Below are 25078 nucleotides of genomic sequence, written 5' to 3'. Positions count from 1 at the left end.
GAGAGCTAGAAATTGTGGGGAATCTTTATTCCTCTTTGCCTTTAAAAGAAGCTGAAACTTTGAAGAAACTGTTCATTGGCTTACTTGGCTGTGTACCCCCTATGTCCTGATTAATGTGGCTCTACCCTTGGGACCCCAACGTATTAGACGTTGACATTCAGATGCTCGTGTGTTTGTTACATAAGTGTTTCGAATTACAACATATCTTGGTGGATTTTTTTTTCTTAGTTGAGCATATAGTGTCCTTCCCTATCTCTACTATTAGTTTCCTTTGAAGTTTATGTTGTCAGGTATTGAAAGTGGCTATACTACCTAGCTTCTTGAGTCCATTTGATTGGAATGGCTTTTCCCATATTTTTACTTTGAGATAATGTTCATCTTAGATGTTAATGTGCTTCTTGGATGCAGTACAAGGATAGATGCTGTTCATGAGTCTCATCTCTTAGTCTGTGTCTTTTTATTGGGGAGTTGAGACTATTGATGGTGAGAGTTATCAAGTAACATTGCTTGTTGATTCCCATTATTTTGTTGTTGTAGTGTGAGATTTTTCCCAGTCTTTAGATTTACCGTTCTGTTATTATTTACTCTTTGTGTTTTCTTTTGTGTGGTTAGCCTTTTAAGGGTAAAGTCTTTCTTCTAGCACCTCATGTGGGGCTGGGTTTATAAATAGATACTGCTTAAATTTGTGTTTATAATGGAACATCTTTCTCCATTGATTGTGATTGAAAGTTTAGCTCACTATAGTTGTCTGGTCTGGTATCTCTGCTAGATTACTTTGTAATCTAAAATTTCTTTAAATGAATTTTTCATTCCTTTGAAAAAGGATCTCTGAGACTAATGGATAGGATGATGAGAGAGGTTAGATACATACATACATACATACACACACATACATACAAACACATTCACAAACATATATATATATATATATATATGAAAATAAAATCTATTTTCAATAAAAGAAAAATATGGAAATACAAAACAAATGTAAATAAAGAATCACTTCAAGTATTTAACAAATAACATCCCATATTTAATCATTACCACAATTCAGTAGTTCATGAAGATAGACATATGCATGAAAATATATCATTTTACATGTGTAAATGTACATATATATATATGAACTATTAAAGGTTACCAGTAGGAAATAGGTTTGAAACAACCCAATATATATTATTAACAGCAACATTTGCATTATAATGCCTGTATTGTTATTTCAGTGTCTTCTACTCACATATGTGAAACACAACCAACCAAACTATCAAAGACAATGTAAACCCACTTTAAAAATAAACTGCTATGATCTCTAATATCTTCATATCTTTACAAACTCTTTCTCTTACTCATTCGAATAAAATACATTGTTTGAAAACCATAATCATCAATTACTTTGCCTAAAAATTACAATAGAAACAAAAATGAGTAAATCTTTACCTCATTCTGCTGACTAATTTTCTAGAAAGTTGGTGACTCAAATTCATTGCTCTATGAACCTTGGTCATTTTCTACCCTAAGCCTGGAAATGTTATGCTTATAAATTAATGGAATTAAGTCATTTTTCCCTCCTAACTACCACCTCCAGCTTACCATCTGGTAATTACCTAGCCAAGAGCTGTTCTTCTTCTGCAAGCAGCTGTCCAGCAAAGACCATGTCAAGTGAGAACAGGTCCTCCTGAAGAGAAGTGGCATTAAATGCTGAGCCTTCTGTAAGGCTGATTAGAACTTGAATGGTTGTGGGAAGGTTGTAACGTTACAAGTTCAGAGTCTAGTTATCTTGGACTAACTTTAGCCATTTAATTAGCTATCCCTTGACCATCTTGCATCAGACCTCACATTCTGTGACTAAAGATAAAACCTTTTGGAATGGATTAACGTAAACAAGTGAAAACTATAAGAGTTCATGAAACAAAAGACTAAGAATATAGTCAGAAAGTGTCAGGGGCCTATAGCCGGGAGTTCTTTCCTTGGCTTTAAATCAACTTACATAATATTTTCACCAATGTATTTGAAAAGTATCTTGATTTGTGACTTTCTTTTTTCCATTATTGTAAAGCTTCATGAAGTTGTTAACATGTTGAGACATCAAGTCAGGGATAATCTAAATCTATGTTCCCACATCATTACTTAAATTTGATTTCAGTTTAACTTATCTCTTATCCCTGTTGAAGTGAAAGATGTGTTTTTGCATTGGTAGTAGTCTTTCATACCATTTTATACTCATTTTCTAATTACAATACTTGATTATACAATATAATCTGTTAATTATAGCATATAGAGTATAATTTTTAATTATCCAGAACTATCTTCCATTATTTTTTTTTTTTTACTAAATGTAAGAGAACACATCAGTCATTAACTAATGGATATTAGCAGAGCTAGTCTGTAAACACTTCATAGTGTGTCATATCTGTGGTTCATCTCCAATAGAGTTAATTGTGTCTGTATATATGAGTGTATTAATGACAGTATATGAGTGTATGTATTCATTCATATGTAAAATTGTATATGTTAATCACTGTAAGTATGAATGATTGTGTGTTTATAATAGTATGTATGTGTGTATATGCGTGTGAATAACAATGTTTTTATGTGTGTGTAAGTATGAATGATGTGTTTGTATGAATGGAAGTATTTATAAATGACAGTATTCTTTCATATGTGTGCATGTATGAATTATAGTGTGTGCATATTAATTAAACTGTACATACTATATATGAATGACAGCATATATGAATAACATTATGTATGTGAATCACAAAGTCCTACTAGATAGTCCACTAATAAGAAAAAATCTCTATATAGTTTAGGTTCGTGTTGAACTCTGGATTTCCCTGTCTTTGCTTCCTAACTGCTTTTATTTGTTAAGATGACAGTTAACCCATCTTAATTGTGTTGTGCTAAGTAGATCATTTTAGTTAAGGATTAGTTTTATAATATGAAAAATAAGTACTTCCTTAAATATTGTGATTCTTAGATTCATGTACCTATATATAAACAGATTTAAATTTCTTTCTCTTATTTTTTCATTTTTTTCTTTTTTAGGCTTACTATTCTCATATGAGAATGAAAGGAGAAGGATGGAATTTGTTTATCTATCCTCCAAATGAGCTTTCTTTTTTTTTTTTTTAGAAAGTATATTGTGTGACTCTCTTTCACTTATGCACATATACCACTCTTAATTTTGTAATTTTAGTCTGAGGTTATAGAGATAAGGGGGTGGTGGCTTGAAAACTCCTTAGATAACAGCAGGGCAGGAATTTTCTACAGAGAAAGGAAACAATGACTTATTCACATTTCTCTGTTGACTTAGTTTATCATTGTGAAGTATGTCAAAAGGTCAGTGAGAAAGGACAGCCAGTGAATGTGTTAGTTTCACTTCTCTGTATTGCCAACCCAAAAGGAGTATAGTTAAGAAATGTGGCAAGGAAGAAAGACAGAATGAGAAGGAAAATGCTAGAAGTTTAAGTATTTGAGAAAGTTGTAGAGAAGGTGTAGAGAAAAAGAAAGGTTAGTCACAAAAGCCTTTTAGGTGAGATACAATTTAATATTGCAACAACTGAATGAAAATATAAATAATAAAAAGTAAAAATTAGAGCTGAGTAAGATGAAACAAAGCATTCTAACCCCAGTCAGTGTCTGCTAACAGATGTGTGGATGTGTCTTGAGTCAGTGTGCAGGGTTGTCTGTGAGGTTGCAAATCCATTATAAAAAAGATAAGTATGTGAGTGATGTATCAATGAGTTTTAGAAAACTACTGTGCATTATTAACCAGGTAGCAAACAGCTCTAAGCTAAAATATGTACCCCATCTTGTTTATAGATGAAAGACACACAGTAGCATTTCAATCCACAGTGAATTATATAGATTAAGCTATGATTTTATAGAACTGTATCAACTATAAAGGCCCCAATGAGCTTAGGTTACATGCATATGCTCTTTATAACATTAGTATAATGTTTTTCTGAAAATGTAACCTTATTGTTATACTGCACAGCATATGGTGGAAGAGTGTCTAATCTAAAGCCAGAGCACAGTAGGCCTCTTGTTCAGTATAAGAAAATCTTTTGGGTTGCTGTTGGAATTCCAGGAAAAGATAGTTGACATTTAATAACAACTTGATATAATTATCAGCAGATTAACTGTCCTCTCCATGTGTGTTTTATGTGTTGCTCTAAAGCTATATAAACACAACTATCAGAGCCAGTCCAAGACACGTTAAATAATAGAGCAACTCACTTAAGTTCTGCTATGGTTTGGACCTTCTGTGGTCCAGAAAAGACCATGTGTAGAAGCCATACTACCCAGCATCACCACTAGGAAGAGGTGGGACATATAAGAGATAAGGTCTAGTGGGTGTCCTTGGGTCAGGAGAACATGTCACTGAGGGAACTGAAACCTTGATTGCTTCCTTCTCTTTTCAACTTTTGACTGTGAAGAGAGCATATTTTGCTTGAGATCCCACCATGATATGTTACAGAGACCAAAGCTAGAAAACGGACTAAAACAGACAACAGCAGCAAATGAATGTATAAGACAACAACAACTACCTTATCAAGTGAATCGAACAACAATCTTTTAAAACTATCACCATAAATTATCAACTCACTCTTTCTCTTTCCTTCATACTGATATAGAATTGTCAAAAAAAAAAAATAAAAACATCCTTAAGATTGGAACAAAAAGAAAGAAATGAAAGTGGAGTTTAATGTGTCTGCTGCAGTTAGGAAGAACATGAAGTTAATACTAAAGCCATGACTTTGACTACATTGAGCAACCAAGTTTTATTTGAGAAACTAAGCATTCTTGACAGGATAGTACTTTGGGAGTGGGCTCATTCTTAAGCACAGTTCAATACCTAGTTCAAGAAGGAAATATGGAAGATATATTTAGCTTTGGGAATGCTCAGCTACTATCAACATGTTTTAGTTTTCGTTGTGTCAGAAGATACAATACTGGCTACTGAGGGGGAAATGTCATCTAGTGTTATCCACCTGTACACTACACAATCCACAAAATCCACTAGTCTGGTAAGATACAACCATTTTGAGCAATAGTGGCACTAATATTATAGTTATATCTAACTATTTTTTGATTGTATTTAAGGCCCTACCCACAGGGCAAAACTGATATCTTATACTGTAAACATGGTCAAGAAATCATTGATTGGGAGGCCAAAGGCACTAGAGGAAAACATGCTACACTTATTTTGCAAAATCGAGTTTGTATCAAAATTTCCTCTAAATATGTTTATATCCACTGATTAGCAACTCTCAACCTCATCAGAGAACTTACTTCTTGCAAAAGATAGTGGTTAATTTTGCAACTTTCAACTGATAAAAGTGTAAAAATACGTTATTATTAAGTGCTCACCCACAGTGAAACATCTCTATCTCTTTCTTCCTTCAAGGCTCAAGGAGTCTCATAAAAGTGGGAACAGAAAGACTGTAAAAGCCTACATTTGGAAGATGATTGCAGTGACACTGTCTTCTTGACATGAAAGTGCTGTTTTACTCATGAGCCCACGGCAACTGTGGTTACCTCTATAAGATATGCATTAGATCAAGCCAGTCAACATTACAGTGTGCATGGGAGAGCCCTTATTAAGCCTCACACTTAACTACGAAGCGATTGAACTGCCCATGCACTGCAGCCTGGGCAGCCTACTAAAGGTCATACTTCTGAACAAGAGTGAAGCCTTTCACCCCTGCACAAATGGATGTGCTCCATTGTCTGCTCGGAGGGTGAACTAGTATGAACTGGGAAACTGAACTGGAATAAATAGGTTCCATAGGGCTCTGGCGCAGCTGAGAATGCTGGGTGTTATAGCTATTAGAAGAGAAGTGAGGATGTTTGGGCAGCCTGCACAAGTCAGGTAGCCAAGGTCCTGAGTCTCTTGTCAACTACCACTGCCAGCAGCAGAGGGGTTGTTGGCAAAGGTGGCATGAGCCTGGCAAGCAAGGCAGGTCCGAGGTCCAGAGAATAATGCTTTAGGAAAGAGAATTCTTCCACTAGTGTTACAGATTAGTAAAGACAGGCACTCACTCAGACGATCCTTTGTGAAATAACTTGTGTGCTTTATTCCGTGTAGACAAGTACTATATAAACATTGAGGAGTAGGGTGGGATTTTGGGGTAGGTGTTTCTTATAGGCTCAGTTTTAGATGTTAGTAATGTTTGATTTGCATGGGGAAGGACTCCAGGCATTATCTTACATGGTCCTCTCAGTGGGGTATTGTGGTTATGTGTTCCAGAGCAGGTACAGAAACTGGTAGGGAGCAGATCACCTCCTCATGATCACAAAACTCTGTGATTTCAGGGGTTTGAGCTCACTCAAACTTGCCAGGTCTTCTGTCTGATGGCACAGGCCAATTGCCCTACATATGGATAGCATTAATTGTACTTATGCATTATTTAAAAAAAAACAGACACTAGTTGTGAGGGAGCTATGGCCGAGATGGGAGGAAGTTCTGGGAGCAATTAGCATGACTGCCAAAGAATAAATTTTAAAATGTAGTTTAAAAAAGAAAAACATGTTCAATTATTAAGTATGAGAATGCTGTGCTAGAAGTCACTCTAGTCTGGTATACAACTGTTTCTAGATTAGATATAGATTGTATAGTAAAAAAACACAAGAGCAGAAATGTAATCAAAGCTATGTATAGAAATGAATGTGAACAGACTGAAGCACAGTACTCTCTGTGTCAGGCCCAAACATATTGCAATTTTGTTATAGGATATTTAAGTTTTTTCTTAAATTAAGAGAACATAAAATTGTGAATTGTGTTTTATTTTACCTCACATAAGCATAGAAAATGAGTTTCACTGTGGTATTTTCATATGTGCATTATTGTACTTTCTCATATTTGCCCTCTTTTTTTTCTCCTCCCCTGCTTTCTTTTGTGACTCTTCTCAAATTTCCATATATATATTTCTCAATAGACTCAAGATGGGGAAAATGACTCAGGAGAGAGAGTCTTTGTCTTCTTCCACTCAAACTGCCAATACCTGGTTTCTTTCCCCCTTTACATCTTTTCCTTTCATAGTGTGAATAATTTTTGTAATGCTTAAATATGTTATTGTCTGTTCTTAGGGAAAAAAGTAAAGAAATAAACCTTCATTGTTCATAAACCACCCAGTGAATGATAGTTTCTTATAGCAGGCAAGCATAAAAAACATGCTTGGGACTCAAAGCAAAGCCAAAGGGGAACTAATACATAAAGAGCTAGTATGGCCAGGAGGAAATGCATGAGGATGAGGGAGGAGGGTCCAAAATAGATAGTATATGTGTATGCAACATTATGTGAAAGACAAATTTTCACTAATTAAAATATCCTGAACAGAAACTGGAGAACTGAGGACATGTAGTATATTATAGCATACTATCATTCACACACCACTGGGAAACCCAGCATTTGAACTCCTAATTCATTTCAAATGTAAGTATATTCTCATATACATTTAAAAGGTAAAGCTGAAAACTCTAATTATTTTTCATTTAAGGAAAGCAATTTTACATGTATTAGGAAGAAAGAGTGGCTTCCTGATCTTCTATGAGAAAACTGCAGTTTGTGAAGCAAATAAATGCCTTGCTTGTGGGGAACAAATACCATTTAAGCTCCCTCTCCATGCAAGGCCCAAAAGGCTACAAACTTCATAGGAAGATCACCCTGTACTTCACTTCTGACTGACTAAATCAATGAATGATTCTCAACCACTGTAATTGTGCAGCCCTTCAATATGGTTCATCATATTTTGGTGACAATTAAACTACAAAGTTATTTTTTTGCTCCTTTATAGCTGCTATTTTGCTCCTGTTATGAACTGTAATGTAAATATCTACGCTTTCTGATGGTCTTAGACAGTTCTTCTGAACTATTTGCTTGATCCGTCTCCCAAAAGTGTTGTGACCCACAGGCTAAAAACTGCTGGACCAAAGTGCCGTGACACGCTTTATCATTGGTAGAGCATGATTATTCTCACTCTATGCAAAAAAAAAAGAAGAAGAAGGAGGAGGAGGAGGAGGAGATGGAGAAGGAGAAGGTAGAAATAACTTTCTAATTCTGTGGCAATACTACAAATGAAGCAAAATGATTTGTTTTGAGGGAAACAAGTCAAACAATAACAGAACCAATACTTCAATGTTACATAGATAATGTCTTTACTCCTATTTTGAATTCCATTTTAGCAATTGTTGAATCTAACACAAACAATTCCTCTGATACTATTATCTGGGTCTGTGTTCGTTGATTAAAGAATAATTGATGAGAGTAAGGAGGGATTAGTGATTGAAAGTGCTCTCTAGGCAAGCCTGAGGAGCTGAGTTCAAATTTCCAACACCCATGATAAAAAAGACAGAAGTGTCTATGTGTGCGTGAAATTTTAACAGTGTGGGGAGAAGAGTCAGGATTCCTGAGGTTTTTATGGCCACCAGTATAGCTCCAGGTTACTTGAGAGACCATGTCTCAAGAAACAAGGATGCAGGGAGGGAGAGAAGGAAGGAGAGTTCAAGCAAAAGCTCAAAGAATTAGACATTCTCTTCTGGCCTCTACATTAGCACAGAATACCTGCAAACACAGATGTTCATATACCCAAGCCAAATACAAACTCATGCATGCATGCCCTACCTGCACCCATACACATACAAAAGAAATAAGTTTTTGAAAAAAATCTTAATAAAATAATTTTTATAATTTTACTTTTATGTCTTTGTGCATGTCCTTGTGAGCATGAGCACACAAACACAGAAACACACAAACACATACCCAGGCAGAGATCAAAGTATGTTTTCTCCTTTGACCAGGTGGATTCATGGGATTGAAATTCAGTGAGGCTTACTGGCAAGTTACTCTACCTTGTAAGCACAAGCCTACAGTGTATAATTTATTAAGTGTGTCACAGTTGTGAATCTGAGAAACCTAAGATCATGATTCTAGAGTTTGGAAAGAGACTGCCCGATGCCTCATCCAGTACCTAATAGGACAATTTACTTTGTGGTAGCAGATATCAAGAGAGAGCTCCACTCTGCTGTATAAAAATTACGTATGCAGGCAGAGAAATTATGTTCCAAATGCTTTGTATATGTCCTGCTTCTTAACGATGCTGCATTTCAGCATGATTGTGGGGACACTTAGGCTACAGCAGCTGTTTAGTGATATTTTGTTATTTCTTCTTTCACTGATAGACCTTGATTTAGAAACATAATGGAAATCCTGACAGTACCCACTGTCTACTTGGTCATATGTGCTTTTAAAATGTTTCATCCACATTTTAGTGATATTAGTTTGTAGACTTATTTTAAAATAATAAATTCTAAATGGAGTCAACCAGTCTGCCACCTTTCTTTAACACTTTGAAAAACATAGTGCCCTCTGAGAACATAGGTTTTGTTGTGATAACCATGGTATATTCACCACTTTATCAAAACCTACAAACGGTAAAGTTGGAATAACAGTGTATAAGGAAAAGAAAGAGAAAGGAGGGAAAAAGAAAAAAAGAGTAGAAAATCTTTTTTTTTGTTTGTTAGTTGTTATTAATTGTTTGTTTTGTGTCATTTACTCAAAGTTTGGAGAAAGTTTCCTGTAACAGTACTAGTTGATGGCTTTGGTAACAGATTTTATTATCCTGTACCCTGTCCATGTTAACTGGTCTAGTAAAAATTTCTAATAATCCCTTATTGAATTTATTAGATATATTACCCATTTCTTCTACAGTTGTCAGTTTTGCCAAGAGTTGTTCAGAATGAACTTGTATTCTTTGACTGCATGCCGACAGTATGTCCTTGTTCATCAACAGTCTTTTAACTTTAAGACATTGTCTCCCTTCCTTTTTTAAATTCTAATTCTATTTTCTCTTATTTTGAGTCTTAGACATTTCTGAAGTTATCTCTTCTATTATATATATATATATATATGTAAATAGATATAAATTTGTAGATACATGCTGGTTTTTGTTTTTTGCTTTAAAAGATTTATTGAACACCTTTTAAAATGAATGTTAACATCCTTTATGGGTTGGTGTTACTGTTAAATATAAATGAACTTAATTATAACTTTTTTTCATAAACACTGTTGTTTCCAATTTTTTTCTATTATTACAAAGTGGCTTTTACCCTCATGCTTTCTAGAATTAAGATAATTTTCATTTTATATATTTATTAGGTCAAAGATTAGCCTTTTAGCAGAAAGATGTTAGCATTAGTCATATTTTTACTTATGGTATTATTTTGTGAATGTGGCTTTTAGGATAATAATGCTTATTAAAGTTTTATTTGTCTCCAGATATGCAATTGATTTTTATAATTTTCAATTGAGTGAAGCTAATCCTACTGAATCCTAATGTTTAAGTCTTAATGTCCATTGAAATGACAATTTAGTCTATTAACGTTCTTGTATTTTACCATCATCTAGCTCTTTCTGATCTGAAAACATGAGAGCTGAAGTGTGTTTGCATTATTTAGGTTATATAAAGTCATCCTTAAATTCCTAGCAGTTCCTTTTTGTTTATTCTTTGTATAGCTTGTTATCTCCAGATTGTCATATTGTTTGCTTCATGTTTACTTACTATGTAATTCCTTATTTCAGAATTTTATCTTTCACTTGTACCTAGTTTATAACAGTGCTATCGTCCATGACTATAAAATTGCATTTACCAAGTCCCTTTATTTTCAAATTTTATCACTTCACTTTCAGTTGTTTATAAAAATCAGACCGTTGATTCCCAAGTCCACTATTGCTCAATGTAATTAACATAAGAGTCTCCATATTTATTGGAAGACGTTAATGTCTTATACCTGTACAATGACATTCTTTTCACTTGTATCTCTCTTTCCTTCTATTGTATCCTATTTTACTTTTTCAAACCAGGTATTACTCTGTAGACATGGCTGGCCTGAACTCAGAGATCTGCTGGCTTTTGCCTTTCTGGAAATTATATATATATATTCTCTACACTTTATTCTCTACAATATGTTTATTTTTATTGCTTTTTTCCTTTTTCTTTTATCCAGTTGTATAATTATGGTGTTATAAACTTGAATAATTTTCCTTTTCTCCACTTGATGACTTTGAACTTATACCATAACTTATTTGTCATTGACCCTTTTTCTTTATATCCGAAATTATATGCATCTTTACTTAATATTTTATGGAAACAAGATTATAACTCTTCCTCTATTACAGGCCCATAATTTGGTATTGTTGTTGCTTTTTTCTTCAGTCTGGTAATGCATTCTGTCTCCCACAGTTTGCTCGAACCCCACCTGTACTCCTTATGAGACCTATGAAAGCCAATTAATTTATTCTGCCTTTTCTAATCAAAACTTGGTCTTGAATAATTTACTACTTTTATATTCAGGCACTTATTAGAATTTCCCTTGCAGCATTACTATATTAAGAAGTCTTATCTACCTCTTCACTCATACATCATCAGATAATCTGATTCAATTACTTTCCACTATAAATCCAGTACCAGGTTCTCAGCTTCGTCTGTTTGATCTATTAAGAACTGTAAGTAATTGTCTTTTGAGTGTTCGTTCCTTCCTGTGATGGTATGTGCAAGTGCAGTACTCACTGCATAGTGTGCTCTTATACACTGTCAGGGAGCAGCATATTTCCTAAGTGCCATTTTTTTCCCAGTATCTGTAGACACTGTCTCACCATCATATGGATTTAGAGCTGAAAAGTTTTGTTACTAATCTATCTTCATTTTGTGTGTGTGTGTGTGTGTGTGTGTGTGTAAATGACTTTATTGATGAATATACAAGGTAAAGGCTCCCCAAACTCCACTCTCCTGAACAACAGATCCTGACAAGAACAGGAAAATAAGCATTCTTGGGACAGCTTTTACCCTCCCGTACCCAGCTCCAGCATCAAAAGCTTCACAATATGGACCAGGCTTGACTGGGGACAAACACTTGGGGAATCTGACTAGAAAGAGCTCTGGTGTGTTTGCTTCCCTGTCCTTTGTACTTCAGCTTTCGACAGAGACACACTTGGGCCAAGGAGTGGATACAGGGTAAACTGACACAGTTCTCCTAATCTGGTCAAGGTCAAAACAGGCCTGAAGGGAAGTCATGGAAAGGCAACCTCTTCTTCTGGAGAGGTCCTTGCATCTTCCTAACTCTCCCAGGGGTAAAAGAAGAGGTGGCATCCCAAAGAGTCAGACAGCATGGATAGGCTCAGGCCAGCAGAGAACTTCAGCTGTTATCTATCACTGCTGGAGGGGCTGTGAGAGGTCTCAGTTTCTGAGGTGGACACATTCTGGTATAAACTTTTCACTTCTGCTTACCCTGACACATTTTCTTCTGAAGTACAGTTTGTTTTGAGATTCGAACACTGCCTTTGTTACACTACTCATATCCAACCGACTTCAGCAATCAGCATTGACAAGAGAACTTGGTTAACTTGTTTTTCCATCCCGCATACCACCAACCTACCTGCCTGCCACACGACTCTGCAAGTATTTCCTACTCTCCAAACAGTGAGGGAGGGAGGGATGTATTTCTTTTTCACCAGCCAACAACATTCTTAAAGATTCTCAAGGCTTAAAGAACTTGACAGAAGCTTTGCAACTGGGAGGAAACAGGATCACTCTAGACACACTTTTAAAGGAAGTTGGTTTCTATTCTGATTTTTTCCAGTCTCACCTTGGGATCCAGTGGGTCAGGTCTGAGTCCTGGATGACATCTTTGGACCTTGGCATGCTTCTGACTCGAGCAAAGGACTCTAAATACCAGGTGCCAGGCTCATCTCAAGTGGTCCATCTCAAGCACAGTGAACAGTACTGAGCAGGGCAGTGAGTATGAGGCTTTATTTGATGAATCATACCAATGTGTTAGTGAAGGACTTCACATCCCCATCCCTCTGTGAGATGAAAACAACTGCATGGCCTTCTGGAATGTTCTCACTCTGCTCTGGAGTGAGACGAAGGGCAGATCAGCTGAGGGACAGTGAGAACTGGCAACATCTCTACACACTTCTACACTCACTGGCCAGCTCCAGAATTGTGGCTCCAGGAAAGCCTGGCAAATGTTAGCTCTGCTTTCAGTCTTGTTACCTGGATGCATACTTATGTAACTGCGATGTCAAATGCCACATGATGCCAGTGAATGGGCAGAGCACCAAACTCAGGACAGAGTGTGCAAAGAGCCACAAGCAGGTACAGGGAAGGCAGAAAGCTTTGAAAAAAAGAACAGTGAACCAGCCACATAGGGATGCTGATGGAGCTTCAGGGAACCAGTCTCAGCTCTGCTCCTCAAGAGCCAAGAGACCTCGGCAACATACTTTTTCCCTGTTACCTTCCTTTGTAGAAAAACAGGGTTGGATAAATCATTAGTGTCCGTTTTAACTCTGAAACTCTTATTTTAAATCTGAACGATCCCTGAAAAACACAGGGAAGGAGGCTAATGGAGGGCACGTTGTTCTTACTCATGTCTACTTAGCCTCCTCAGGATGGCTCGTGGGCTAGCGCCTTGAACAGGAGCACAGCTCTACTACCTCTCAGAGTTGTGCCCACATGTTCAGTGTCCCTTGTACTCGGAAACATCAATGAAGACCACCACATGGAGTGGTCAATCGAGATAGTATGGGCATAAGAGAGCTCGAAGGTTTGGCCAAGGAAAGAACTGGTGACAACCTGCATCAGTGCTCCCATGATGAATTGGCAAGTGTTTGCCATGAATCTCATGACTAGCTTAGACGAAAGCATTTGGAGTTTTATGGTATACAGAGGCCAAAGGACCAGTGTGGCAGATGAGCTCATCCAGGAGGGTAAACTCAATGAAGTCTGTCTAGTCAGAGATCAATGGCTTCTCAGACAACACTACTTCTTTGGCTGTCACAGAGTCAGTTGAAAGAAGGTGCCAATAAATATAACACCTATCTCGAAGGTCAGGATTATCAGAATTCTGTGTAGCCAACCTCAAGACCTGTTGGACTAGCTCCCGTGTCTCTGATAGCTTCTTGAGAAAAGCTTCACTATGGCAGTAAGCAGTGTGAGCTATACCTGGATGCTTTCATCATAAAAACCCTCCAGGAAGCTCTCTAGTAATTCATCTGTGTTATTGATTCTTTTAGCATAATCATAGCTCCTCAGGCATCAGTTTCATCTAGGGAGTCTAAGTTCTCACAGAGCTTGGCAATAATACTTTCATGCTTGTTGGTTGGGATATTTTCAGAAGATGTCCCAGATAACAATTGCCTCTTGGACCACATAATTTACGTTGGTCTGGATTAGATCAAGCAGTGTACTTACACAGCATTCTGTTGATTGTTCCAATTTGATGGCACAGCATCCAATGGCCTTTTTAGCTTTGCGAACAAAGTCCACATCAGAGCAATGTTGGCTTGGGATGCAAGACGAATCATAATGTCTAACTTTTCTAGTTTAACATAGATGGATCATTGTACTTCATAAAGAAGACCTTGATTTCCTGCTTCAAGATTTCAGGCCTTTTCTGGACAATTAGGTTGATGTTCCTCAGGGCAACATACTGCACTTCTGGCTCCCCAGACAGCAAAGTGATGAGTGGAGGCACTAACTTCTTTAACAACATATTATAGTAGTCCAAGTCCTTAGGTAACAATTCTAGAAACTTCATTAGGACTTTTACCACTGAAAGCACCACAGCAGGGTTGGCATGGGATACCCGAGGTGTTATTTGCTCACAGATGTTCTGATCTTCCCAGTCATCTTTAGGGTTGTAATAAGACAGGCAGTCCGGGATGAAAATTCAGTCCACTTATTCAGGGTTGTGAGCAGCTTATTGTTATTCTGAGGGTTCAGATCAAGTAAGTTGCTGTTTGGGTGAGACTCACTGATCTCAGTCAGTGCTGCTACAGCATTAGCCACTACCATTGGGTTTGAATCTGCTATGAGATCCCACAGAGAATCCAGAAATCCCTGCTCTTCCACCATCTGGTCATTGATATCATAGAGTTTTGCCATGCATACTGCTTCCATTTTCCAAACATAGGTGTCTTTGTCCTTCAAGTACTTGAGGAGGGGGTTCACAGAAATACTCTGTGATTTTGTCCACCTGAATGCATCCCATGATTCTAAATGCCAAGGCTTGAATCAAAGGATTGGAATCTTCACAATCCTCCACAAAGCTGTTAACAGCCATGATGGCCATGTCTGGCTGACTCTTGGCATGGGTCATCAGATAGAGGTACACAAGCTTCTTTAGTTACCGGTTGTCAGCCTGCATACAGATAACCATATCTGGGAAGAGAGAGTTCACGTCCTTCCCCAACGTCATAGCAACAGCCACTTTCTTCATAGCCTCCTTCCTCTCTCCTTTCTTTTCATTGTTGAGTTCAGCTTTTAATTCAAAGATTTCTTCCTTCTTATTGGTTGTGAAGTACGTGGAGTCAGTTATGACTCTGGATCATTAGTGTGAACCGGAGGCAAGGGTGGAGTGGCAGCCGCAGTCAGAGAGCACAGCTGGTAAGGTGGTATAATCCAGTCTAACTTCTTCCTTTTTTTATTGGATATTTTATTTACATTTCATATGTTGTCCCCTTACCCCATCCCCCACCCACCCGGGAAACCCCTATACCTTTACCCCTCCTCCTTCTTCTCTGTGGATGTAACCCCTACCTACCCCCCCAATCCCACTTTCCCACTCTCAAAATTCCCACCCCCTGGGGCGTCCAGGCTTCATGAGGTCAAGGATCTCATCTTCCACCTATGCCCAGCAGGGCCCTCCACTCTTACATATTCAGCTGAAGCCCTGGATCCCTCCCTAAGTGCTCCCAGGCTGGTGGTTTAGACCCTGGGAGCTATGGTTGGTTGGTATTGTTGCTTTCCTCATGGTGCCACAAACCCTTTCAGCTCCTTCATTCTTCACTCTAACTCCTCCATTGAGAACCCCATGATCAGTTCAATGGCTAATTGTGAGCATCTGCCTCTGAATATGTCAGACTCTTGAAGGCCTCTGAGGAGACATCCATATCAGGCTCTTATCAGCATGCACTTCCTGACTTCCACATCAGCATCTACCTTTGGTGACTGCACATGGGATGGATACTCATGTGGAAAGGTTTTCAAATGGCCCCTCCTTCAGTTTCTGTCCCTCACTTTGTCTCCATATTTGCTCCCTTGAGTATTTTGTTGCTCCTTCTAAGAAGAACTGAATCACCCCCGCTTGGTCTTCCTTTTTTATGAGCTTCATGTGGCCTGTGAGTTGCATCTTGGGCATTTCAAGGTTCTGGGCTAATATCTGATAATCAGTGAGTGAATACCATGTGTGTTCTTTTGTGATTGGCTTACTTCACTCAGGATGATGATTTCTAGTTCCATCCATTTACCTAGGAAACTCTCGAATTCATTATTTTTAATAGCTGAGTAATACTCCATTGTGTAAATATACCACCTTTTTTGAATCCATTCCTCAGTTGAAGGACATCTGGGTTCTTTCCAGCTCCTGGCTATTATAAACAAGGCTGCTATGAACATAGTTGAGCATATGTCCTTGTTATATGTTCCAGCACCTTCTGGGTATATGCCTAGGAGTGGTATAGCTGGATCCTCAGGTAATGTTATGTCCAATTTTCTGAGGAAGCGCCAGACTGATTTCCAAAGTGGTTGCACCATCTTGCAGTCCCACCAACAATGGAGGAGTGTTCCTCTTTCTCCACACCCTCGCCAGCATCTACTATCACCTGAGTTTTTAATCTTAGCCATTCTGACTGGTGTGAGATGGAATCACAGGGTTGTTTTGATTTGCATTTCCCTGATGACTAAAGACACTGAACATTTCTTTAGGTGCTTCTCGGCCATTCGAGTTTCTTCCATTGAAAATTCTTTGTTAAGCTCTATACCCCATTTTTTAATAGGGTTATTTGGTTGTCTGGAGTCTAATTTCTTGAGTTCTTTGTATATATTGGATATTAGCCCTCTATCAGATGTAGGATTGGTAAAGATCTTTTCCCAATTTGTTGGTTGTCGTTTTGTCCTATTGACAGTGTCCTTTGCCTTACAGAAACTTTGCAATTTTATGAAGTCCCATTTGTCAATTCTTGATCTTAGAGCATATGCCATTGGTGTTCTGTTCAGGAACTTTCCCCTGTGCCCAAGTATTCGAGGCTCTTCCCCACCTTCTTTTCTATTAGTTTCAGTGTATCCGGTTTTATGTGGAGGTCCTTTATCCACTTAGACTTGAGCTTTGTACAAGGAGATAAGAATGGATCAATTTTCATTCTTCTACATGTTGTCCTCCAGTTGAACCAGCACCATTTGTTGAAAATGCTGTCCTTTTGTCACTGGACAGTTTTAGCTCCTTTGTCAAAGATCAAATGACCATAGGAGTGTAGGTTAATTTCTGGGTCTTCAATTCTATTCCATTGATCTTCCTGCCTGTCTCTGTACGAATACCAGGTAGTTTTTATCACTATTGCTCTGTAGTACAGTTTGAGGTCAGGGATGGTGATTCCTCCTGAAATTCTTTTATTGTTGAGAATAGTTTTTACTATCCTGGGTTTTTTCTTATTCCATATGAATTTGAGAATTTCCTTTTTTAACTCTGTGAAGAATTGAGTTGGGATTTTAATGGGGATTGCATTGAATCTGTAGATTGCTTTTGGCAAGATGGCCATTTTTATTATATTAATCCTGCCAATCCATGAGCATAGGAGATCTTTCCATCTTCTGAGATCTTCTTCGATTTCTTTCTTCAGGGACTTGAAGTTCTTGTCATACAGGTATTTCACTTGCTTGGTTAGATTCACATCAAGGTATTTCATATTATTTGCAACTATTGTGAAGACTGTCATTTCCCTAATTTCTTTTTCAGTCTGTTTATCTTTCATGTAGAGGAAGGCTACTGATTTGTTTGAGTTGATTTTATAACCAGCCACTTTGCTGAAGTTGTTTATCAGGTTTAGGAGTTCTCTGGTGGAAGTTTGGGGGTCATTTAAGTATATTATCATATCATCTGCAAATAGTGAGATTTTGACTTCTTCCTTTCCTATTTGTATCCCTTTGACTTCTTTTTGTTGTCTAATTGCTCTGGCTAGGACTTCCAGTACTATATTGAATAGGTGGGGGGGGGAGTGGGCAGCCTTGTCTAGTCCCTGATCTTAGTGGGATTGCTTCAAGTTTCTCTCCATTTAGCTTGATGTTGGCTACTGGTTTGCTGTAAATTGCTTTTACTATGTTTAGGTAGGGGCCTTGAATTCCTGATCTTTCCAAGACTTTTATCATGAAGGGATGTTGAATTTTGTCAAATGCTTTCTCAGCATCTAGTGAGATGATCATGTGATTTTTTTCTTTGAGTTTTTTTATATAGTGGATTACATTGATGGATTTCCGAATATTGAACCATCCCTGCATTCCTGGGATAAAACCTATTTGATCATGATGGATGATTGTTTTGATGTGTTTTTGGATTCGGTTTGCTAGAATTTTATTGAGTATTTTTGCATCGATGTTCATAAGGGAGATTGGTCTGAAGTTCTCTTTGTTTGTCCTGTCTTTGTGGGGTTTGGGTATGAGTGTAATTGTAGCTTCATAGAACGAATTGGGTAGTGTTCCTTCTGTTTCTATTTTGTGGAATAGTTTGAAGAGAATTGGTATTAGGTCTTCCTTGAAGTTCTGATAAAATTCAGCACTAAATCCATCTGGTCCTGGGCTTTTTTTAGTGGGGAGACTTTTAATGACTGCTGCTATTTCCCTAGGGGTTATGGGACTATTTAGATGGTTTATCTGCTCCTGGTTTAACTTTGGGACCTGGTATCTTTCTAGGAAATTGTCCATTTCATCCAGGTTTTTCAGTTTTGTTGAGTATAGGCCTTTGTAGTAGGATCTGATGATTTTCTAATTTCTTCAGTTTCTGTCGTTATGTCTCCTTTTTCAGTTCTGATTTTATTAATTTGAATACTGTCTCTGTGCCCTCTTGTTAATCCGGCTAAGGGTTTATCTATCTTGTTGATTTTCTCAAAGAACCAGCTCCTGGTTTTATTGATATTTCGTATTGTTCTTTCTGTTTCTATTTGGTTGATTTCAGCCCTGAGTTTGATTATTTCCTGCCTTCTACTCCTCCTGGGTGTATTTGCTTCTTTTTGTTCTAGAGCTTTTAGTTGTGCAGTCAACTTGTTAGTGTGTGCTCTTTCCAGTTTCTTTTTGTAGGCACTTAGAGCTATGAGATTTCCTCTTAGCACTGCCTTCATGGAGTCCCACAATTTTGGTATGATGTGTCCTCATTTTCATTGAATTCTAAAAAGTCTTTTATTTCTTTCTTTATTTCTTCCTTGACCAAGTCATCATTGAGTAGAGAGTTGTTCAGTTTCCATGTGCAAGTGAGTTTTCCATTGGTTTTGTCATTATTAAAGACCAGTCTTAGTCCGTGGTGATCTGATAAGATGCAAGGGATTATTTCAGTCATTTTGAATCTGTAGAGGCCTGGTTTCATGACCAATTATGTGGTCTATTTTGGAGAAGGTACCATGAGGTGCTGAGAAAAAGGTATATTCTTTTGTTTTAGGATGAAATGTTCTATAGATGTCTGTTAAGTCCATTTGGTTTACAACTTCTGTTAATGTCAAAGTTTCTCAGTTTAGTTTCTGTTTCCATGATCTGTCCATTGCTGAGAGTGGGGTGTTGAAATCCCCCACTATTATTGTGTGAGGTGTAATGTGTGTTTTGGCTTTACTAAAGTTTCTTTTATGTATGTAGGTGCCCTTGCATTTGGAGCATAGATGTTCAGAATTGAGAGTTCACCTTGGTAGATTTTTCCTTTGATGAGTATGAAGTGTCTTTCCTTATCTTTTTTGATTAATTTTGGATGAAAGTCGATTTTATTTGATATTAGAATGGCTACTCCAGCTTGTTTCTTGGGACCATTGGCTTGGAAAATTGTTTTCCACCCTTTTATTCTGAGGTAGTGTCTGTCTTTGTCACTGAGGTGCGTTTCTTGTATGCAGCAAAATTCTGGGTCTTGTTTGTGTATCCAGTCTGATAGTCTGCGTTTTTTTATTGGGGAATTGAGACCATTGATGTTAAGAGATATTAAGGAAAACTGATTGTGGCTTCCTGTTATTTTTGTTATCAGAGGTAGAATTATGTTTGTATAGTTATCTTCTTTTGGGGTTGTTGGAAGATTACTTCCTTGCTTTTTCTAGTTGTAGTTTCCCTCCTTGTGTTGGCGTTTTCCATCAGTTATCCTTTGAAGTGCTGGGTTTGTGGGAAGATATTGTGCAAATTTGGTTTTGTCATGGAATATCTTGGTTTCACCATCTACAGTGATTGAGAGTTTTGCTGGGTATAGTAATCTGGGCTGGCAATTGTGCTCTCTTAAGGTCTGTATGATGTCAGTCCAGGCTCTTCTGGCTTTTATAGTCCCTGGTGAGAAGTCTGGTGTAATTCTTATAGGTCTGCCTTTATATGTTACTTGACCTTTTTTCCTTACTGCTTTTAATATTTTTTTCTTTGTTTTGTGCATCTGATGTTTTGATTATTATGTGACTGGTGGTATTTCTTTTCTGGTCTATTCTATTTGGTGTTCTGTAGGCTTCTTGTATGTTTGTGGGCATCTTGTTCTTTAGGTTAGGGACGTTTTCCTCAATAATTTTGTTGAAGATATTTGCTGTCCCTTTAAGTTGGGAATCTGTATTTATTTCTTTTTAGAATTTTCTGTAAAATCTGATTTTTCAGTAGAAGACCTTGGAACAAGATGTCACTTCTCTGGCTCCTTGTTGAAATGCCTTATATTAGATCCCTTCTGAGAAGAGTAAAATGCACAACCATCTTACACTCTGTGACTTGTAGAGCAACTGGCAGCTCTAGTCTTTTGAGTGTGTCATGTGCTTATCTCATGCTCTCTAAAACTCTGAAGTAGAATAGAAAAAGCAAAACTATTATTCTTTCCTTTACATGTATTTTCAAGGAGATCTTGAAATTTTAAAACATATGATGCTCAGAAGATCTACAATCACTGGTTGTCTTGAAATCTTTGTCTTAAGGATTTGTGTTGAGCTATAAGATTACAAACAATGGGAAGAAAATATAAAAACAGAACAGGTCTATTATCCCATCAAAAGTGTTAATTTGAATCCAGAGACTCCTGAGCTGAAGAATATGAAACATCTAAAGCAAATTTACCTGAATCCTCTCTAACTTCTTTTTTTTTTTCAAGACAGGTTTTCTCTGTGTAGCTCTGGTTGTCCTGGAACTCACTCTGTAGACCAGGCTGGCCTCAAACTCAGAAATCCACCTGCCTCTGCCTCCCAACTGCTGGGATTAAAGTTGTGGGTCACCACTGCCCGACTGTAACTTCTATTTTTTAAAAAAGAATATTTTTCAATGAAATAAAACAGTAATTCTTCCTTATCTGTTATAAAGTATTGGTTGTATCATATATGGCTTTGAGTCTCAGAGTCTTTATCACTGAGAATTCTAAGCTGTTTTCACTGTCAAGCATAGCTTTTCTCCACTTCTAGCATGCTATTCTCTTAATTGTGTAACTGCCATATATGCAAGTTAGATAAACCGTTCCTTATTCAAAGTACAAACTTTGAGAAAGAAAATTATTTTGGAGTAAAACTTGGCAAAACAACATCTTAAGTTGCCAACAATCTTTCTGCAGGATTTCAAAACATTAACTTTTAGTATTTACTCTCAAACTCAAGCCAGTTTTACTTAAGGAAACACTATTGTTTGAGCTGAGAAAAAATATCAAACCTAAACTGTGGCTATGCATCTGGCACTCTTACTATATATATGCAGTAATAATAGGTTTACTAGTTGTTGTTTAATAATACAAGCATCACAGTATGTGTGGTGGTTTGAATATACTTGGCTCAGGGAGTGGCACCATTATGAGGTATGGCCTTGTTAGAGGAAGTTTATCATTGTGGGCATGGGATTTAAGACACTTGTCTTAGATGCCAGGAAATCAGTTTACTCCTAGAGGCCTTCAGATGAACATATAGAACCCTTAACTCCCCCTGCACCATGCCTGCCTGGATGCTGCCATGCTCCTGCCTTGATGAAAATGGACTAAACCTTGGAACCTGTAAGCCAGCCTCAGTTAAAGAAGGTTGTCCTTATAAGAGTTGCCACGGTCATGGTGTCTCTTCACAGTAATGCGCAGTAATGCAAATTAAGACAGTATGTACACACGTGCATACACACACACACACACACACACACACACACACATATATATATATATATATATATATATATATATATATATATATGCATGCTTTCAAAAAGTTGTAGGATGCAGCACAATGGGAAATCCCAAGACCTGATGCTATTACTGAGGCTGTAGAGTGTTCACAAAAAGGGACCTATCATGACTGCTCTCCAAAAGACCCAACAAGCAGCTGGAAAAGTCAGATGCAGATATTTGCACCCAACCAATGGACAGAAGCTGCTGATCCCTGTGGTTGAATTAGGGGAAAGCAAGAAGAAGCTGAGGAGGAGGACGACCCTGTGGGGGGGGGGCAGCAGTCTCAATTAACCTGGACCCATGAGATCTCTCAGATACTGGAACACCAACCAGGCAGCATACACTAGCTGATATGAGGCCCTCAACACATATACAGCAGAGGACTGCCGGGTCTGGGTTTAGTCAGAGAAGATGCACCTAACCCTCAAGAGACTGGAGGCTCCAGGGAGTTTAGAGGTCCTTTGGGGTGGGAGATGGGAAGTGGGGACATTCTCGTGGAGACAGCAGTACAGGGAGGATGTATGGCATGTGGAACAGTAGGAGGGTGGACTGGGAGGGGAATAAAATATGGAGTTTAAAATAAATAAATAAATAAATAAGATAAACAAATAAAAGTTAAAATCTCACATTGTAACCTCAAAGATGTGTACCTCAGAATAATCAGCGAGTAATGCATAGGCATTTCAACATTCTATAATTCTTTTACAGATAGATGGAGTCTCCCTTTCTTTTCCATTGTTTCTCTCAGTTTATGTTGAACAATATACAGTTGTCAAAACAGGCACAAGCCTAAGGTCCAGGAATACCATATCAGTGTCTTATAGGAAGCATCTAGTAACCTCTTTGACACTTCTTGTTTTCTGTGGCTCCCACGTCCTTCATTTCACTGCACTCTTTTTCTGTTACACATCTATACAGTGGATGAGTGTTTGCCTTTATGTGTGTGTGTGTGTGCACTACATACTGATAACATGACTGGTAACATTGCAGTAAAGAAAGGGGCATTACATTCTTTAAGATCAGATGGTTGCGACTGCCATGTAAGTTGTGGAAATAGAATACAGGTCCTCTGGAAGATCAGCTGGTGCTTGAACCCACTGAACCATCTCTTGGGACTTCCATCCTTTTTAATAATTCCAAAATTTATTGAGTTTTTAGTTTCTGTCATGAAGTATCCATGGGATTTAGAATTGTTAAGTTGGATTCACTTGCAATAAATAGTGATATACTTGAGTTAGTAAATTCTGAAATCTACTTTAGAGCCCTTTGTATTTAAGCTACTTTAAGATAATATCCCTATAGTCTCTGTTCTTTAGAAGCAATTGAAATGATAAATAAAATATGTTAATTATACTGCACCAAAAGCTATTTCAAAGGATTAGAATGGTAGCTCACTGGTTAAGAATACTGGCTGCTCTTCCAGAGGACCTAAGTACAATTCTTAGTTTTTAGTCTCACAGCTGTAACTTCAATTTTAGGGGATTCAATACCTGCTTCTGGCCTTCAACGGCTCCAGACATTCAATTGGTTTATAGGCAAACCATTCATATACAGAATAACTTTTTAATTAAAAATAATAGACATGCAACATCGCCACACAGTCAAATCTTCAATATCCTTCTCCAGGGACTAGCCAAATGAGTGTCCCTGATAAGCTCATCCATGAATCCTCCTTCAATCACAAAGATCTCAGTTAGACCTCATATTTACTGCCTTGCTCTAGTCTGTCCAACCCTACCTGTCCTTTCCTCAGAACCTCTAGACTTCCTCCAAGACATACCCTGTGTACCACCAATTAATGGCCTCCTCCTTCCCTTTATTAGAACTCTCGATACAACCACATTCTAAAAACCCTTCTTTAGTGTCTAGCATGATCTAGACTAGTGTCTAACATGATCTAAACTGCTATCTATTTCTCTTGTTTTTGTCCTTGTTGAACCTACTCAGATATGACCTGTGCTAGGACATATATCCTGCCCAGTTCCCATTGTTGACCTGGCATTGTTCCACCTAAACCATACAAAACTTCTATGCTCAACCCAACTGGAATATCCTTTTTTCTGCCCTAACTTACTTTGTCCATATCAGATGCAGAATTAACAAAAGAAGTCCAAATGTCCAGGTCTCATTACAAAAATACAAAAAATATGAAAAATTAAGGCAAAGTCTTCCCTCAAAATCCATCAGTGTTATGAAATGTTCACCAATGAGAATTACCTTAATAAACTACAGGATACAAAATTTCAATAAGCAATCATAAACTTCATCAAAGAATTCAAGGAATTTAAAGAACATTTATACAATCTCAATTAATTTAAACAGAATGTTGTATTTATTACCAGAGTGGTGCCCAAGAGAAAAACACAAATATAAGGATGAAGGATGATGGAAGTGACTATATACTTACAGATACACACACACACACACACACACACACACACACACACACATATGCATATGAAATAGAAGAACTCAGCAGGAAATAATCTAAAAAATAAGCAAACAATATTAAAATGAGTTTTTAAAACACATGAGAGAAACATACAGAAAAAGTGGGATATCATTGAAAGACTAAGCCTTTGAAATACAGAAATAGAAGAGAGAGAAGAATATAGGTAAGTAGTATAGGCCAGATCTTCAATAAGATCACAGGAGAAAGCTTCCCCAAACCAATAAATGTTATCCACACAGAGATACAAGAGAACACAGATCACCAAATACACAAGACCAGAAGAGAAAATCCTCGTTGTTAAATATTAAGTATACAAAAAACATACTGAAAGCTGCAAGAGAAAAAATATAAGTCATATGTAATAGAAAACACATCAGAATGACCGCTGAATTTACAGGGAGAACTTTGAAAGCCAGATTTTTGATCAATAACTTTCAAGTCTGAAAAGGCTAT

At 37.5% G+C, this 25078-nt stretch overlaps 1 pseudogene; it reads right to left on the bottom strand.

Moving 5' to 3' along the window:
• Positions 1-13692: 13692 nt before the first annotated feature.
• On the bottom strand, positions 13693-15530 carry LOC114610128 (annotated as a pseudogene).
• Positions 15531-25078: the final 9548 nt, after the last annotated feature.

This window comes from Grammomys surdaster, unplaced genomic scaffold, assembly GCF_004785775.1.
Source record: "Grammomys surdaster isolate TR1022 unplaced genomic scaffold, NIH_TR_1.0 126029, whole genome shotgun sequence".
In the NCBI taxonomy this organism is placed as follows: Eukaryota; Metazoa; Chordata; class Mammalia; order Rodentia; family Muridae; genus Grammomys; species Grammomys surdaster.
This window is presented reverse-complemented; position numbering and strand designations above follow the sequence as displayed.